Source organism: Micropterus dolomieu, unplaced genomic scaffold (assembly GCF_021292245.1).
Source record: "Micropterus dolomieu isolate WLL.071019.BEF.003 ecotype Adirondacks unplaced genomic scaffold, ASM2129224v1 contig_14866, whole genome shotgun sequence".
NCBI classification, from domain to species: Eukaryota; Metazoa; Chordata; class Actinopteri; order Centrarchiformes; family Centrarchidae; genus Micropterus; species Micropterus dolomieu.
Window position 1 is genome coordinate 4,244 of NW_025743852.1, and position 5,376 is coordinate 9,619.

At 37.7% G+C, this 5,376-nt stretch overlaps 1 protein-coding gene across 2 annotated transcripts in view; it reads right to left on the minus strand.

Moving 5' to 3' along the window:
* nat8l2 (N-acetyltransferase 8-like 2) overlaps nt 1-1,004 on the minus strand; it is a 3,797-nt gene extending 2,793 nt beyond the window's left edge. The window contains exon 1 of one of the 2 annotated variants that reach the window (XM_046043082.1): nt 872-1,004. The gene's annotated coding sequence lies outside the window, so the exon portion shown is untranslated. Of the gene's footprint in view, nt 1-494; nt 500-871 lie in introns of those variants that run through there. The other variant, XM_046043083.1, reaches the window with a different exon arrangement.
* Between the last annotated feature and the right edge of the window lie 4,372 nt (nt 1,005-5,376).

A 5,376-nucleotide genomic window follows, 5' to 3' on the forward strand; every position in this document is an offset into this window, starting at 1 on the left:
ATGATTTCTAATATTCAACAACAATCCATACATACATGATGATAATTTATTGTAGCTTAAGCTACCAGGCAGTCAAGTAGTAGCCTAGTAAATAATTAGCTTCACGTTTACCAGCCTAGTAGTTCCCCAAAAATAGGCTAATGCTTAGGCTACATAGTAATTATAATTCAATAATATAAATATTTATTAGGCATAAATTCCATTAATTTATTATCTTCTATTGTTAATTTATTATCTTCATAATGAGTAGTATACTTTTTGTACATTAAGAAGGTCTATATTTGAATGCTAATTTTACTTTTAATAAGTAAATTGTTGAATGCATGACTTTAACAGAGTGTTTCTTGTCTGTGGCATTGCATCTTTTACTAGAGTAAAATATTGGCTAAGAATGCGTTCCCCCGCCCCCCCAAAAAACAAAACACACACACACACACATAGCCTACTTGTCGGCTACTTTAATAACATTTTAATGAAAACTGTCGCCCACTTACGTTAAGTTACTCAGACGACTTGTAAAACTGGTCCTTGTCCAACAACAGCACAGTCCAACAATTAGCGGCTCAAACGAACTATGGACATTCTGACAAACACCATGAAATCGTTTAAAAATTAACTTTACCAGGGACACGTTAACATAATCACGGCGTTGACAAAGAAATGATCTTTAAAGACATAGTTTTACTCATGTGTCGGGTCTAAGTACGTCGAAAAAGTAATGATTAACGTCTGTTATTCAACTCACTGCAGAGTCTGCGCGGCAACGTAAATAATTATGTGGACCCAAACCACTTTAACGTTTATTCGCCCCATATAATCACCTGTAGGCTACGGAATAATTGTCTTTTGTAACCACAATGTTTCCACATACCTTTTCTCCTCCAAACCCCTCCGTGATCTGTGACGCGGATGCAGTTTGGTCTATTCATCCATAGACATAATATAGATGTATTCATCCACACTTCAGCCTAGAGAACAGGGGCCTTTCCGAAAGTGCACGCTCGTCACTTCCTCTCCGATACGGAGCGAACTCCGGTCGGAGTCACCTTCACAGCCAAATCGAGCTCACTAACCCGCCTAGGGTTTAAATACAGCGGACAACTTTCGGACGAACTACCCTCTCCCCCCAGCGTAAATAGGATCTGACGTTACCGCTGCACTCACTTGTGTACTCAAGAAAAGTACCTAAGAATTGTACTTACAGTCCATGGGAAAATATAATACAATATATTGGCATTGATGGGAAATTGTGGGTTGTTTTCTTTTTCGTCATGGGAATCATTGTGCTTGGTTTAGCCTAATACAGCTATTGATAATGCAACAGACTGTATTTATCTCCCCCAAGCAGCACATGGTCCACACTCAGGCACCAATTAATCTAAGATGTACTGTATGTCCTGTGGGATGAAACACGTGGATCTGGAGGAATCCCATGCAGTATGAACATGAGAAGAACATGAGAACTCCCCATAACCTGAAAGGGGAATTCCACCTAAAATTGAATTTTAAGGTATAGTATCTAAAGCCGCTATGTTTAGAATTTCAAACATTTGGCACCCCCCAGTGGTAGAAAAAAAAGACACACTGTTGCAGTGCCTTTGCATGAACACTAGTACCCTGGTTATGTCCAGATTTCAGAGAAACCCAGAAATGCTACTTCACTTTAAGAGTCTGGAATTTTTCAGTACAACATGGGTGTCAGCAGCACAACAAATATGCAGACAGAACAGATTACACAATAAATAATAATCACAAAATATATTGACAATGCATGTATCACTCTGCCAAAAAGTACTCAAGTACTTGAGTTAAAGTAGCAATACCACAGAACAGAAATATTCTGTTACAAATAAAAGTACAAAAAAATAGCATCAAAATATACTTAAAAGTAAAAATACTCCTTATGCAAAGCCTGTAAGCATTACTTTAGTGTTGCAGCTGGTAAAGTTAGAGCTACATGTACTCATTTGGCAGACACTTTTATCCAAAGCAACTTACATTTGAGGAACAACACACAATCATTAACAGAGCATAAAATACAGCACAAGATATAATACATATACAATAATACATTACATATTAATAAAAGCAGCAATAAATACTAGTAAGCGCTAATGGCACATATCCTATCAATGGGGTAAATACCTTAGTTAGAGTTAATAAAAAGTGCAATCAATACAAGATAATTGTAGGGGATAGAAGAAAAAGAGCACAGGAAGTGCATGTTAGATGTTAAGAGTAGTGATGTACGGATCGATCCTAAAATATCAATATTTCTGATACCAACATTTCCTCTAGGATCCATACTCATATATATAAGGATCGATATCTAAACTCAGTCATTTGGAGTGAGTGTGTGTTTTATCATAAGTATCTTACTGTCACCAGGATGGTCTAATTATACTCGGTTGATAGGAACTAATTTTCCTTCCCTGTCAAAGTCATGCTTGCGCTATGGCTATGTGACGGAGATTCTTTGATGTGAGCCGCTGCCGCTCCTTTACATTTGCCGCGATTGAATACTGACTCTGGCTGACTGTAAAAACGTCACGTCTGGCTGTATTTTAGCTGTGAGGGTAATAATGTTGCTCTGTGTGAGCAAAGACAGTGAAATACTTTGACAACACTGCAAACTTTGCTAAACATCTGAGATTAGGTCTGTCACAATAATAGGATGATGTTGTGAAGCAGCAGTTCTGAGCAGGATATTTTTATTATAATTAAAGAATATGAGAGTAGTTTGATGTCTTGTCATTATGCAGCTATTATTTTGAATTGGTAAGGCTACAGCCTACTCCTTATTTCGCTCATAAATACAGAAACGGGAGAGGGGAGGTCACATTAAACTAGAAATAAAATATGCAAAAAGTATCGGTATCGGCAATACCAGCCTGGGTATTACTTGGTATTGGATCGTATAGGAATTGAGTGGTATCGCACATCACTAGTTAGGAGTTAGAGGTGTAATAAGAGGAAGTGTTCTTGGAAGAGATGAGTTTTCAAGAGCTTCTTGAAGTTAGAGAGGGACACCCCTGCTCTGATGGCATGTGGTAGCTTGTTCCACCATTGTGGTGTCACAGATGCGAACAGCCGGGACTGGGACAAACACAAAGCTAATTTAATTTATATACTCCCACTTGTGTCCTCAACTCCAGTTATGTAGTGCTTATTCAGTAAATAAAAAATATAATGATCTACAATGTACAATAATGACGATGTACACTCTGAAATTAAAGTGAAAATCTTACATCGGTAATGTGGAGGACACATTTGATCGCTCTTCACTCACATCTTCTATTACTGGTAATCAGAGTGAAAAGCCAAATCAGGCTAAATGCACGATAGGCCAAGTGGCCACACACCACTTACTAAATATCTTTATGTTTCAACTAAGTACCCCGTATATTTCTATTATGATGAAAACCATGAAAAGACTCAGGATACAGGCACAAATATTCTCAGTGTCTCCCACTGATCTTACCTGGGACACTGACATAAAAGGGCTGATAGCGACACCAACTGCATCAATTTCCACTTGAATTATGTTATTTGCAAATATAAACTTATCAGAATCATTAGAATGATGCTATAAAATCATATTAAAATTCTACAAATTGCCTTTTTAAATACACTATGGCCTCAAACGTGCAACACAATGAATGTCAATCTCAACTTAAACCCAATACTATGAGCTTAAACTAACTGTTATTTCCAGAAGGGCTTTTGTACACTATAAATAAAGATTCTGTTACTTTATTCCTATTCTGTAAACTAAACTTCCAAGAAAAACTTGCCTCTGCATAATGTTCCTATGAGCTGCAAAAAACAAAGATGATAACTTTTGCCCTGTCATATTCACTATCAGCACAGCTCCAATCCTTTATCACCACTGACATTATTTTAATTTTAAATGACTGGTAATTATATGCTGTAAATACTGTAAATTCATTTATCTAGAAATTATTGGCTTGCTTGTGTTGTGTTACACCTCGGTGTTGCTTAGATAAATGGCTCCCTCTGCTGTTGATCATGTACAATCAACAACCATTACCTTCCTGACTAAAACAAAAGTGGCAAGGATGTAGGTTTGGTCACAACAGTGGTCAATACTGGTAGGGACATACAGCCCATATGCAAATCTACGGCCTTGTTGAACATGTTTTTGACCAACATGATACTGATTACAAATGTTTGACCATGCCTTGTGTCAAAATGACAGCCTTGTTAGAGATTCATTGAGAACGTTGTACTGTACCAACCTGTCGGGAGAATAATTTTATGAGAAAATTGTCGGCACCATAAACCACAATTACTTTTTATGCATAGTGTGTGAAGACATGTAAGGGCTAATTTACCAATATGAGAACACAAGCTTTTTTCCCATGTTCCAATTTATGAGCAGATAGCGATTAGGAAAACCACAGGTGTAAATAATAAAATTGAATTTTTCTTAATAGCCTCAGTTTCAGGGTCCTGTTTTTGTGCATGCTGGCTCGCTGTCACAATGTCATGGCATACTGGGACACTTGAATACGCAGTCATTGTTAGTGTTATTAGTAACACCTGTTCTTTTCATACTATGAAAAGTCAAAACATCTGCTGTGTCAATTGTGAAAGCACGTCACAATACTTATCCACAAGCAAACCCTTCTTTACTATATGGCAGAGGTCACTAATAGGCGGACCGCGGTCCGGATCCGGACCCAGCCGCTGTCCTCTCCGGACCGTCGACCTACAGCACATTTATTATTGAGACTTACTACCTCGTGACGGAGCGTTTCTATTTTAACCCGCGCAGCTTTTCTAGCATTTACTGTACTGGTTTAGAGGACCAGGAAACTCACAGACCAATCGCATGTGCTCCAATCGTCTCATGTGACGCTGCTCAGCCAATCAAATCTGTGCATACCGATGCTTGCGAGTCCGCGAGATTCACCAGAGACGTTTTGGAAACACACCCGAATGGAGGAGACGAAAGATGAAAGAGATTTCACATGACTTTTAATCAAGAATGTACAGATTTTTACATGTACATTCCTCCCACGGGCAGTTCAAAACCAGAATATCTCATAGATCTCCAATATGCTAGCTGGAGCTCACGTTTCTCACTGAACAACAGAAAGTAGGAAAGTGGTAGCTCTGTAAGAGGAAATGAAAGAGAAGAGGAGGCATTACAGCTGTTCATTTGTTATGATGTGTTGAGTGTTTATTATAATTGGTTAAGACTACACTTCATCACTTCAAGCTACACTTTTTATTACATTTTTTCTAAAAAATTAGGCACTTTACTTAAATTTAGAATTTATTATTTGAATAGTTATTATTTATTATCCCTCCAGTTTGATGTGAAAACTGACTGAAATATTATTTGATTTG